The sequence below is a fragment of the Ceratotherium simum genome, chromosome 5 (genome assembly GCF_057802395.1).
Source record: "Ceratotherium simum simum isolate JZ-2026a chromosome 5, ASM5780239v1, whole genome shotgun sequence".
Classification (NCBI taxonomy): Eukaryota; Metazoa; Chordata; class Mammalia; order Perissodactyla; family Rhinocerotidae; genus Ceratotherium; species Ceratotherium simum.
Window position 1 is genome coordinate 15,582,702 of NC_141904.1, and position 13,933 is coordinate 15,596,634.

The following is a 13,933-nucleotide window of genomic DNA, read 5'->3' on the forward strand; positions in this document are numbered from 1 at the left end:
AAGACTCACATAGGAGGTTTACCCCACCTTCCAAAGCCTGAAACGATTGGGTGCTCCTTTGCCTGAGGCCAGTCCCACCCAGCTGCAATCCTCAGAGAGCTGACAAGAGACCTAATAGGCTAGAGGCTTACAGCAATTGTAAGGCCCTGAGCCTAACAACCTGCCACGCTGGGGGCCTACTCACTTAAAAGAAATACTGCAACACAAATGTGGTATTAGAACTTGCAGCCAACTGTGCTGGGGCTCCCCACACCTGATAAAGAGACTGAAGGGTCCACAACAACTACAAGCAGCTGAGCATTACAACAGCTGGCCAGGAGCATAACTCAGCCTCCCTGGGCACCTACAGGGAGAGCAAACAGGCCACAACAGAAGGTCACACGTAGCCCACATAGGGGTCACCCCTGGAACATTGAGAACTGAGGGAAGCACACTGGAAGCCTCCTAAGGCATCAGTTACATAAGGTCACCTATCCAAGAGCAGGAGACGTAGCTGACCTACCTAATACGTAGACACAAGCACAGGGAAAGAGGCAAAATGAGGAGGCAAAAGAATACACTCCAAGTAAGAGAACAGGACAAAACCCCAGAAAAGGAACTAAGTGAAACAGAAATGAGCAACCTACCTGACAGAGAGTTCAAACAAAGAGTGTTAAGGATGCTCACTGACCTGTGGAGAAGAATAGATGAACTCAGTGAGAATGTCAACAAAGAAATGGAAAATATAAAAAAGAACCAATCAGAAAAGAAGAATACAATACTGGAAATGAAAAATTCATTAGAGGGACTCAAAAGCAGAGTAGAGGATACAGAAGAACGGATCTGTGAGCTGGACGAAAGACTAGAAGAAATTACCCAAGGTGAACAGGTGAAAGAGAAAAGAATTAAAAAGAGTGAGGACAGTCTAAGGGACATCTGGGACAACATCAAGCACACTAACATCCGCGTTATAGGTGTCCCGGAAGGAGAAGAGCGAGACAAGGGGGCAGAGAATCTATTTCAAGAAATAATAGATGAAAACTTCCCTAACCTAAGGAAGGAAACAGACGTCCAGGTACAGGAAGCACAGAGAGCCCCAAACAAGGTAAACCCAAAGAGGCCCACACCAAGACACATCATAATCAAAATGTCCAGAATTAAAGATAAAGAGAGAATCCTAAAAGCCGCAAGAGAATGTCAAGTTACATACAAAGGAAACCCCATAAGGCTATCAGCTGACTTCTCAGCAGAAACCTTACAGGCTAGAAGAGAATGGCATGATATATTTAAAGTGCTAAAAGGAAAAAACTTACAGCCAAGAATACTCTACCCAGCAAGGTTATCATTCAAAATGGAAGGAGAGATCAAAATTTTCCCAGATAAGCAAAAATTAAAGGAGTTTGTCACCAAGAAACCAGTGCTACAAGAAATGTTAAAGGGACTGATTTAAGGGGAAAAGAGAAGACCACAAATAGGAAAAATTATGTATTTCCATGATGAGAACGTAATGGATACAAATACACAAAAAAGAGGTTAGATGTGATATTAAAAACATAAAAGGAGGGAGGAGGGGAGTTAAGAGTACAGCTTTCAGACAGAGGTCAAACTAAAGTGACCATCAATTCTGTATAGAAGAAGAAAGGAACAGAGAAGGACTACTAAAACACTGAGGAAAAAAAAAAGTTAAAAAATGGCAGTAAGTACATACTTATCAATAGCTACTTTAAATGTCAATGGATTAAATGCTCCAATTAAAAGGCATAGGGTGGCTGACTGGTTAAAAAAACAAGACCCATATATATGCTGCATAAAAGAGACACACTTCAGACCTAAAGACACTCACAAACTGAAAGTGAAGGGATGGAAAAAGATACTCCACGCAAATGGCAATGAAAAGAAAGCTGGGGTAGCAGTACTCATATCAGACAAAATAGACTTTAAAACAAAAACTGTAAAAAGAGACAAAGAAGGGCATTACATAATGATTAAGGCAACAATCCAACAAGAGGATATAACACTTGTAAATATCTACGCACCCAATGTAGGTGCACCTAAATATATAAAGCAATTATTAACAGACATAAAAACAGAAATAGACAGTAACACAATAATAGTAGGGGAATTTAACACTCCACTTACACCAACGGATAGATCATCCAAACAGAAGATCAATAAGGAAACATTGGCCTTAAACGACACACTAGAACAGATGGACCTAGTAGATATATACAGAGCATTCCATCCAAAAACCGAAGAATACACGTTCTTTTCAAATGCACATGGAACATTCTCCAGGATTGATCACATATTAGGCCACAAAACAAGTCTCCATAAATTTAAGAAGATTGAAATAATACCAAGCATCTTTTTCTGACCACAACGGTATGAAACTAGAAATCAACTATAGGAAGAAAATCAGAAAAGCCACAAATACGTGGAGATTAAACAAAATGCTACTGAACAACGACTGGGTCAACGAAGAAATCAAAGAAGAAATCAAAAAATACCTGGAGACAAATGAAAATGAAAATACGACATGCCAGAATTTATGGGATACAGCAAAAGCGGTTCTAAGAGGGAAGTTTATAGCGATACAGGCCTGTCTCAACAAACAAGAAAAATCTCAAATAAACAATCTAACAATGCACCTAAAGGAACTGGAAAAAGAAGAACAAAGAAAGCCCAAAATCAGTAGAAGAAGGGAAATAATAAAAATCAGAGCAGAAATAAATGAAATAGAGACCAAAAAAAAAAAATAGAAACAATTAATAAAACCAAGAGCTGGTTCTTTGAAAAGGTCAACAAAATTGACACATCTTTAGCTAGACTCACCAAGAAAAAAAGAGAGAAGGTACAAATAAGTAAAATCAGAAATGAAAGAGGAGAGGTTACAGCAGACACCTCGGAAATACAAAAGATTATAAGCGAATACTATGAAAAGCTATATGCCAACCAATACAACAATCTGGAAGAAATGGATAAATTCCTAGAATCATAAACCTTCCAAAACTGGATCAAGAAGAAGTAGAGAATTTGAATAGACCAATCACCAGTAAGGAGATCGAAACAGTAATCACAAACCTCCCCAAAAATAAAAGTCCAGGACCAGACGGCTTCCCTGGTGAATTCTACCAAACATACAAAGAAGACTTAACACCTATCCTTCTCAAACTCTTCCAAAAAATTGAGGAGGTGGGGAAGCTCCCTAACTCATTCTACGAAGCTGACATTACCCTGATACCAAAACCAGACAAGGACAACACAAAAAAAGAAAATTACAGGCCAATATCACTGATGAACATCGAAGTAAAAATCCTCAACAAAATACTAGCAAATCACGTACAACAATATGTTAAAAAGATTATACACCATGATCAAGTGGGATTTATTCCAGGGATGCAGGGATGGTTTAACATTCGCAAATCAATCAACGTAATATACCACATTAATAAAATGAAGATTAAAAATCACATGATCATCTTAATAGATGCAGAGAAAGCATTTGACAAGATACAGCATCCATTTATGATAAAAACTCTGAATAAAATGGGTATAGAAGGAAAGTATCTCAACATAATAAAGACCATATATGAGAAACCCACAGCTAATATCATCCTCAATGGTGAAAAACTGAAAGCTATCCCTCTAAGAACAGGAACCGGACAAGGATGCCCACTGTCACCACTCCTATTTAACATAGTACTGGAAGTCCTAGCCAGAGCAATCAGGCAAGAGAAAGAAATAAAAGGGATCCAAATTGGAAAGGAAGAAGTGAAACTGTCACTATTTGCAGATGACACGATTTTATATATAGAAAACCCTAAAGAATCCACCAGAAAACTTTTAGAAGTAATAAACGAATATGGTAAAGTTGCAGGATACAAAATCAACATACAAAAATCAGTTGCATTTCTGTACACTAACAACGAAGTAGCAGAAAGAGAAATTAAGAATACCATCCCATTTACAATTGCAACAAAATGAATAAAATACCTAGGAATAAACTTAACCAAAGAGGTGAAAGATCCGTACACTGAAAACTATAAAACATTGCTGAAAGAAATTGAAGAAGACACAAAGAAATGGAAAGATATTCCGTGCTCTTGGATTGGAAGAATTAACATAGTTAAGATGTCAATACTTCCTAAAGCAATCCGTAGATTTAATGCAATCCCTATCAAAGTTCCAACAACACTTTTCACAGAAATAGAGCAAAGAATCCTGAAATTTATATGGAACAACAAAAGACCCCGAATAGCTAAAGGAATCCTGAGAAAAAAGAACAAGGCTGGAGGTATCACACTCCCTGATTTCAAAATATACTACAAAGCTATAGTAACCAAAACAGCATGGTAATGGCACAAAAACAGACACACAGATCAATGGAATAAATCGAAAGCCCAGAAATAAACCCACACAGCTATGGACAGCTAATCTTTGACAAAGGAGCCAAGAACATACAATGGGGAAAAGAAAGTCTCTTCAACAAATGGTGTTGGGAAAACTGGATAGCCATATGCAAAAACATGAAAGTAGACCCTTACTTTACACCATACACAAAAATTAACTCCAAATGGATTAAAGACTTGAATGTAAGACCTGAAACTGTGAAACTTCTAGAAGAAAACATAGGCAGTATGCTCTTCGACATCGGTCTTAGCAACATCTTTTCAAACACCACATCTGACCGGGCAAGAGAAACATAGAAAAAATAAACAAATGGGACTACATCAAACTAAAAAGCTTCTGCACAGCAAAGGAAACCATCAACAAAACGAAAAGACAACCTAACAATTGGGAGAAGATATTTGCAAACCATACTTCTGATAGGGGCTTAATCTCCAAAATATATAAAGAACTCATGCATCTCAACAACAACAAAACTACCAACCCAATTAAAAAATGGGCAAAAGACCTGAACAGACATTTCTCCAAAGAAGATATACAGATGGCCAACAGACACATGAAAAGATGTTCAAAATCATTAACTATCAGGGAAATGCAAATCAAAACTACAATGAGATATCACCTCACGCCTGTCAGAATGGCTATAATTAACAAGACAGGAAACAACATGTGTTGGAGAGGTTGTGGAGAGAAGGGAACTCTCATACACTGCTGGTGGGAGTGAAAACTGGTGCAGCCACTATGGAAAACAGTATGGAGATTCCTCAAAAAATCAAGCATAGAACTACCATATGATCCAGCTATTCCACTGTTGGGTATTTATCCAAAGAACTTGAAAACACCAATTTGTAAAGGTACATGCACCCCTGTGTTCATTGCAGCATTATTCACAATAGCCAAGACTTGGAAGCAACCTAAGTCCCCATCAAGGGACGAATGGATAAAGAAGCTGTGGTATATATACACAATGGAATACTACTCAGCCATAAGAAACGATGAAATCCAGCCATTTGTGACAACATGGATGGACATTGAGGGTATAATGCAAAGTGAAATAAGTCAGAGGGAGAAGGTCAAATACCGTATGATTTCCTTCATTAAGTAGTAGATAATAACAACAATAAACAAACACATAGGGACAGAGATTGGATTGGTGGTTACCAGAGGGGAAGAGGGGAGGGAGGAGGGTGAAAGGGATAATTCAGTACATGTGTGTGGTGATGGGTTGTAATTAGTATTTTGGTGGTGAACCTGATGTAATCAATGCAGAAATAGAAGTACAATGATGTACACCTGAAATTTTTACAATGTCGTAAACCAATGTTACTGCAATAAACAAAAAATTAAAACAATGGAGAAGCCTAGAGCAGTAGACAAGAAGGAGATGTGGGTGCAGCTGCTGTCCAGGTAAAGAATGTGGTCTAATTTCCCTCTCTCCTGTGAGCAATCATCATGACAGGCCTATGGTTCTCATAGCAGCTTCCCTCCGTCATTGCCTTGGCAACTTCACCTCCTGCCACCTTCCTTCTGGTTCTCTGTGCTCCAGCCATACCGGTCTGCTCTCAGTTCTGCAAACTAGCCAAGCTCTTGTCCAGCTCAGGAGCTTTGTGTATGTTGTCCCCTCTCTCTGGCGTGTTCTTCCTCTGCTCCTTATCAATTTCCATTCCTTTCCTAACTGCTCCTCTTCCGTGAGGCTGCCCTCTGTGCTCCATGGAACTTACATTTGCCTTGTCAGTCTACCTTGAAGATGCCTGTGCCCCTCAACCCAGGGCAAGTTTCCTAAGGCAAGGACCATGCTCTGGTTCTCTGCATATATGTTTATTCTATGTTTAGTTAGTTTTAATTGCTCTGCTTACTTAAAAAAATTTTTAAGATGCGTTAGATTCCAAAATATTCGCATGAGGTGCAAGTGTCATGGTTAAAATAAAGATAAAAGAAAGATCAGAAGCCACATGGAACAGGTGGAAATAATTGCACCTGGTGTGAATTAATTCCTGAAAGTGAGTTGTCTGCCTTTGTCTCCAGTACAGCATCAGCATAGGGTCTTACACCAACCGAAGATTAATTACTAAGAGTGTAACTGAGTTGCCCATCTCCAAAAGCCAGCTAAGAGCACCTAACTCACAGCACAGATGGCTAGAGGTTGGGAGATCCCACCTGTATTAGTTGTCTGAATTTTTAATCTTTTGTCTTTACATCTAGAAACTGCTCCTGAGACAAAATGTGAGAAAGCTGTGGTAAAAGAGTGGCCTCAGGAAAAACTACCCAGGGCTGTCTGGGTCACGAACTCCCCATACCCGGCTCCTGGGCGCAGTGTGGGGGCTGCAGGGCTTCCTTTCCCGCCTCTCTGGGGGCTGCCAGCCAGCCCAGGCTCCGGCTGGTCTCGGTGGGGGACGCCCCGTGCCCTCCAAGTTGCGTCTCCTTGCTTCTCACCTCTAGTGAAATGGCTTTTCTACATTTCTTATCAGATCCATCATGGGAGCAGTGCTCTTCCTTTTATCTTCCACTTTTAAGTATTTTAAAAGATTGAATGCAATCCTTTTTCTGTTAGTCTGCCCTCTACTCCCCCTCCTTCCCCTCACACAGGCTTTGTTCCACCCACTGTTTGCTGTTTCCTTCACAGCAGGTGATCCAGCCAGCAAAGGCAGCCACGATGCCACCTGCACAGGTGTGGTCACCCGTGGGAAGCTGAAACCATCTAAACTGACCCCTTGTCCACCCACAGCATATGACAGATATGATAAAGGAAGGCTTCTAAGGATAGATAAAATGATTCAAAGTTATTTCTAATCCCCCTACCTTGTGGCCTAGGGTATTTCCTGGTAATAAGGAGGGCCCTTTATAAGTTAAATGCCCTCAACATGGAGGATGCAGGTTCAGAGGCAGAGAAACTGGGCAGAGTCCCATTGCCGTGCATGATAGGGAGAGGGAGGATATGAGACGGGAATAGAGAAATCAGGAGGAAGGAGACAGGGATGACCAAGGCCAGACCCTGGGATATATGGGAGACAAGAAAGAGAAAGACAGGAGAGGACCCCTACCACAGCCCTCCACCAGCAGAGACATATGCAATGGGGAATTTTCCAGGCAAATGTTACACATTGTGCAACCGTGTTCTGGGAATTTTCATCAAAATTGTTGAAAGCACAGTGTGCTTGTAGAGTTACATTTCTTGTGGAAGATAGTGATGAAGAGCATGGGTTTTGTGTCAAGTTGGGTGGGTTGGGGCCTGCTCAAACATTGACTCTGACTTTAAGTAATAATGCCCATGTGTGATGTTTAATCCAGCCACTACCTGTGTCTGCGAGTCATGATTGTCCCACAAGGTAAAGAGCTGAAGTCCCCAACCCAAGACGCCTTTCCTTCAGAGAGAAACATTTTCCAGAACTTCTATGGCCAAAAGCAAAAAGATTGAAAATTATTTGTTTCAAGTGGAAACAGGTAAGATAATTAACAACTATTACTATACTATTTTATAGCACTAAAGTCAGATGGCTAATTTATGAGTGGTATATATTATAAGCTTTATAAGCATAAAACTTGATGTGCTCATAAAATTCTCATACTTATAATCTTGTTTGTTTATTCAGCCAGTTGTTCCAAATACATTTATTAAAATTTTTGTTTGAAATGAAATTATCAGCTACTGAGCTAAAATAAATATAGCATCTCTTTTTTCCAGTTGGTATAAAACATTATAGCAATCATGGGAAGCTATTACAGTTTTCAAGACTGTATCCTCCATGATTTCCCTCATAAGACAATCATGACTGAATGGGAATGGAGAGTAGGGGGTACATCCAAGGGGCATTTCACAAAAGGAATGCTGAAATTTTGTGACAAATTGGTCACAGGGCTCAATGAAAAGACTAAAGTGAAAGATGTCTTCAAATTTCCTCAACTGGGAGACCAGAAGAGTTCCAATGCCCTTGAGCGAAATGGTAAAGTTGGAAGGGAATTCAATTGGAAAGAAAATGAATAAAAGGGGTAAGGCTGTATTTTAGTCCCATTGAATTTGGTATGACGGTTGAGTATCCAAGTTGAAAGTATTAAGAGGCCTTAAAATGGGGGTGTTCTGTGAAGGTGGGAGGTCAGGAGAGAAGATGTAGATCTAAAAGTCATCAACATTGAATCCAAACAGATAAAAGTAGATGAAAATCTCAGAGTGAAAATAAAGGCATAAGTTCTGACTCTAAGAATTGGGAATTGGTGCTACATGAGTTTTTTATGTAGTTATTTTTGGCAGCCAGTACTACATTTCATTCAATTGATGATAACAGTAAGATTGGGGAAACATATTTCGTGTTTTTCTATAGGTTTTCCATTATTTCTCTACTCAAATTTATCCATTACCATCAAGAAGCTATATTTGTTTTAGTGATGAACTTTCCTCTAGCAAGCATTAAAAAAGAGTCCTGTCTGGCTGCAGATTTTTTAAAATGACACAAACACAACCCATTTTTCCCCTTAATTTTCAATTCTGAGCTTTCTGACGATGAACTGCTCTGTAGTAGAATAGAGAGGAGGAAGGTGGTGGGTCGAGACAGATCTTTTTATAAAGATCAGCAATCCTCCATGCTTTTATCCCCGGCAAAGATTACATTTAGCACCCCGGGGTCTCAGCTGCCTCAGATCCTTTTCAGAATGAGTAGCTGTGGCACCGCCGATGGTTTGGGACGTCTTTTTTTGACAGTGTTAAATATATACCCCAGTGAGCCATAAGTCAGTGATTTATCTAAGAATAAATCATATGTCTAATAAGGGACCACTTCTTTTAAATTGGACAGTGTGTTATATTAAACAGACAGATTTTCTCAAAAGTACAAAATGTTTCAGCCAGCCATTTTTAATGAATACGACTTAAAATTCCTCTTTCTTTAGGAGAAAGCGATTTCTCTTCAAAAGGGCAAAACTAGAGGATTTGCAAAGTTTTGTTGGCTATTGTGTATACTTTATTTAATCTTTCAGCCATGGGGAGAGTTAAGATTCCTTCCAGATTTTTTCCTGTCAAGGTTGCTGATTAGGGAAGGGAAGGAAAGGAATAAAGGGCGGAATACTCAGGAGCTGAACTTGGCGGAAGCGCAGCAGGACAGGGTCCCACGTGGACTGATTTTGTTTGTGCATATGCTAGTCTTTCCCACTGCACATGTTCAGTGTCATCTCAGGGATCGGGTGCCCTCATTTGCTGTCACATCCCTGGTGCTTAGCATTGTATCTGAAATGCCTGGTCGGTGCTCAGCAACTATCTTCTGAATAGATACATGTTATGTGCCAAAACAAGATGATTATTTCTTAAGTATCAGATTCCATCTTGGGCTATTCTGATTTACCAGAGATGCAATCTGTCCCTTTACCAGGATTAGGCTGGAAGCAGAACTGGAAAAGAGAAAAGATTTTAAATATTAAGATGCATCCACTATTTTCATTCATAGCATAAGGTGTTTTACAGACATTTACATCTCTGATGGAAAACATTGCTATGTTCTGTGTAGATTTGTTTTAATTAATAGATTTTAGTGGTAGGCAGTGAAAAGAAGGAGAAGAATATGGGCGTGAGCAGAAAGGAAGCTGAGTCCTTCAAAGGGCTGTAATCTGAGAGACCTGACTATCCATAAAAATGAATAAGTGGGGGCTGGCCCCCTGCCATAGTGGTTAAGTCCAGCCTGCTCCACTTTGGCAGCCTAGGTTGACAAGTTTGGATCGCAGGCCTGGACCTACACCACTCGTCAAGCCATGCTGTGGCAGCAACCCACATACAAAGTAGAGGAAGATGGGCACAGATGTTAGCTCAGGGCTAATCTTCTTCAAGCAAAAAAAAAAAAAAGAGGAAGATTGGCAACAGATGTTAGCTCAGAGTACATCTTCCTCACCAAAAAAAAAAAAAAAAATGAATAAGTGGATCAACTACATTCACACACGACATCGAACAACAGCTGGAGATAGATATAAAGGTGATGGAGACATCTGTTTCTGGCCATATCGTGAATTAAAATATTCAGAAAACCCCTCTTGTGCAAAATACCTGAAAATGCTGGATAAAATGTTTAAATACATGTAGGTTTAGTCCATAGCTAAGCTGGCAAAATATAAGGAAAATACTTAAGGCTAAAAATAATAATAAAGCCATAATCCAGAAAGGTAAGTGGACAATGACCCAGTGGCTGCCCTGGGATAGCTACCTAGTCCAGACAAATTAGAGCTTCAATTTTTGGGGGCTGATCTGGGAACAGAGACAAAGCTTAAGGTCAGGACAAGGTGGGAATTCAGGTCAGAGCTCCCTGTCTAAATCTGAGTCTCCCAGAGAATGGCACTCAGGGAGAAGTCAAATTGGGCAGGAGGGGAACTTACCCTACAAAGGCAGACAGAAAGGAAACTTTCCTTAGCTCTAAATGAAGAGGAAATGATGTCTTCCTTTGGAATTTATAATCATAAACTGGCCCTTTCATCGGCCAAAATTTACATTACATGTGTGAGCCCAAAAATCCAAACTAACCACTTAATTGAAAGTGCTCTCTGGTTGGTAATGCTCCGAGACATTCTGTCAGAGAACACAACTTAAACCCAAACCTCAAGTAACTCCCCAGATAAAATTCAATAAATACAAACAAACAATTAAAAAATAAAACTCTTAGGAGAAAACCAAGCACTATGAGTGAGAATTTCCTCACTCAATCCACAAATAGCAAAATCAGACCACAAAGACCAGATTTCCTAATTATCAGGCACAAAATATAAAATAAACATGCATAAATATTTAAAGAAATGAAAGAGAAAATTTAGCCCATGACTCTCAAAGAAAAGACCAAGAAGGAGGCAGGTTTTAAAAAGAATCAAATAGAACCTCCAGAAATAGAAATATAGTTGAGATTAAGAAATAATGAATGGCTTAAAAGACCAATTAGACATAGTTGGAGAAAGAATTGATGAATTGGAAGATGAATCTGAGAAATTATCCAGAATGCAGTGCAGAGAGGCAAAGAGATGAAGTAACATACACTAAATCACAGTCCCAGAAGGAGAGTACTGAGCTAATGGAAAAGAAGCAATATTTAAAGAGATAAAAGAGAATTTTCCTGCATCGATGAGAGACACGAATTACGATATTCAGAAAAAACAAAAATGAATCTATGTTTAGACAATTTACAATGAAACTACAGAATACCTAAGAAGAAGAGAGAATTTTTAATACAGCCAGAGAGAAAAGAACAGTTACTTACAAAGGAATGACAAGTAGGCCTTGGACTTAGGTGAGACAAGTGACGTGCCTAGGGTATAAAATTAAGCAGATACTCGCTCTCCAGTTCAACAACAATAATGATGCAAAATACTTAAAGGGGAAGGAGTGGCTTTCTCCTTTAAGAGCAGGAAATCACTCCTTTTTAATTCTAAAATGACACTTAATAGCAACTGGTATTGTCAAAGAGCTATAACATACTGTCCCTTATAGTTTCTGCCAAGTTATGCTTCATGAAAAGGGGCTAAAGTCCTCTAGACAAATGCTTTTGTAGTCATAAGAATGAAAAGATGAGACATGTAACACCCACTATGAAGGAGGCTAGAAGGTTTGTAGATCCAAATTTAATATAAAAATTGTTAGATATGCTAGAGTCAGAAAAATTTCAGCAAGTCACAAAAAGAAAGTCTCAAAGTAAAACAGAAAGATGTATTCTACTCCAACCCAGAGGTAAAAATAGGGTTATTTTAAGGCAGGAATAGCAAATATCTGACACACATGCTGCCACATTAAAATCTTCTGTCCATGCCAGATGCCATTAATTAACTGCAGCACAATATTTCTCAGCTCAGACTTGGTCTCAAAAACTCTTTAATATTGGGGCCAGCCCAGTGGCGCAAGCAGTTAAGCGTGCGCGCTCTGCTGCGGCGGCCCGGGGTTCACCAGTTTGGATCCCGGGGGCGCCCCAACGCACCACTTGGCAAGCCGTGCTGTGGCGGTGTCCCATATAAAGTGGAGGAAGATGGGCACGGATGTTAGCCCAGGGCTAGCCTTCCTCAGCAAAAAGAGGAGGATTGGCAAATGTTAGCTCAGGGCTGATCTTCCTCACACACACACAAAAAAACTCTTTAATATAAGGTTCCTGACAGGATTTGCTAACAGGTTCCGGTTCACTGATATATCTCTATTACCTAGGGCAGTACCTGGAACCTCCTTTCTGCTCAGTAAATATTTTTTGCAGGTGAATGAATTGGAGTTGACAAACAAGACTAAAGCTATTTGCCATTGCTATCAGGTTAGTGACTAATAATTATGAATAATGATGTCTAGAAAGATAACTTTTTCGTCTAATCCATCTCCGCAGAATAGGTGGGTTCTGAGAAGTTAAGGCCTCCTGGTCTGGGAATGTGAGGTCCCATTGGAACGAGCTGAGCATAAAGGAATGGCCTGATGCGTTTGTGGGTTGTACACGGAACTGAGAGGTATTTCTTGAAGATGACATCTGTAGATAATTTTGACTGGCCCCTCTTCCTAACTCCAATTTGTCCACTCGTTTTCCCCTTTAAGAATCAAGCTATAAGGGTGAGCAGATACGTGGAGACTACTGGATGTGAATCAGGTTCAGGTTCTACCAGGCCAATTGGAGTGCATGAGTAAGACTTTTTCTTCTCTAGAATTAATAAGAGTCTGAGAACTAGTGATGAGGGATTCATGAGTTGAGACTCAGATAAGAGCTCTGACCCTTAGAAATCTGTATATCTTCTCAAGGAAGGGCAGCACTAGCTTATGTGAGTATTTCTAGAAGGACCTACCCATTTCCGTGGCAAAGATGGCTGAGGGCCCCCCCCCGGAGCTCAGAAACTCTAGCCTTTGAGCTGAGTTGATTGGAGAGAAAAAAGGTCCCATCTTGGTACTTCAACCAGAGTCTAACCACCTGCTTTATGATATACCACTAGCCCGTCAGTCTTGAGATTGCCGTAACTTAAGGTCGCCAGCTGGATCCGAGTTCCAAAGAAAAGACATAGGAAACTAACAATACATTTAGGTAGACTCAGTAGATAGAGGGGTAAAAGACAAGCCAAAAATCCAAAACAGGAAGTCCCAGTTAAATAGAACTGCTGGATGAGTCAGATGACACTTGCACAAAAAATATACACCAATTAGAGAGATTTAATTACAGTGGTGAAATGAATTTCTAGAAGTAAGGTATTAATTAAAAGTAGTAAGATGAACTGAGTTGAGAATATGATCACTATTGGTACTCAAATTGGTAGTCTAGTAGATCAAGTAGAAGGAATATCTCACACAGAGCAAACATATAAAGAGGGAAAAGATAAAGACTCGGTGTACAGAACCAGCAGCCCTACATGAAAACAATAAGAGTTCCAGAAGGAGGAAAAAGAACACATGGAGAAGCAGTAATTAAATAAATAATAGAGAAAAAGTCCGTGAACTGAAGACAGATCATCAGCCATAGACTGAATCCAGAAATCCAAGTTTCAGACAAGATTGATGAGTAAGGCTATTCTTAGGCGCATTCTGGAACGAGTCTTGAACCTCAAGGATAATGAGAAAATCTTACAAACTTCCGAA

The 13,933-nt window shown here is 39.7% G+C and overlaps 1 long non-coding RNA gene across 1 annotated transcript in view; it reads left to right on the forward strand.

Moving 5' to 3' along the window:
- Positions 1–13,933, forward strand: part of LOC147916976 (uncharacterized) — a 147,325-nt gene that overhangs the window by 75,861 nt on the left and 57,531 nt on the right. The window contains exon 3 of the long non-coding RNA XR_015552350.1: positions 7,675–7,827. This is a non-coding gene — a long non-coding RNA (uncharacterized LOC147916976). The remainder of the gene's footprint in view (positions 1–7,674; positions 7,828–13,933) is intronic.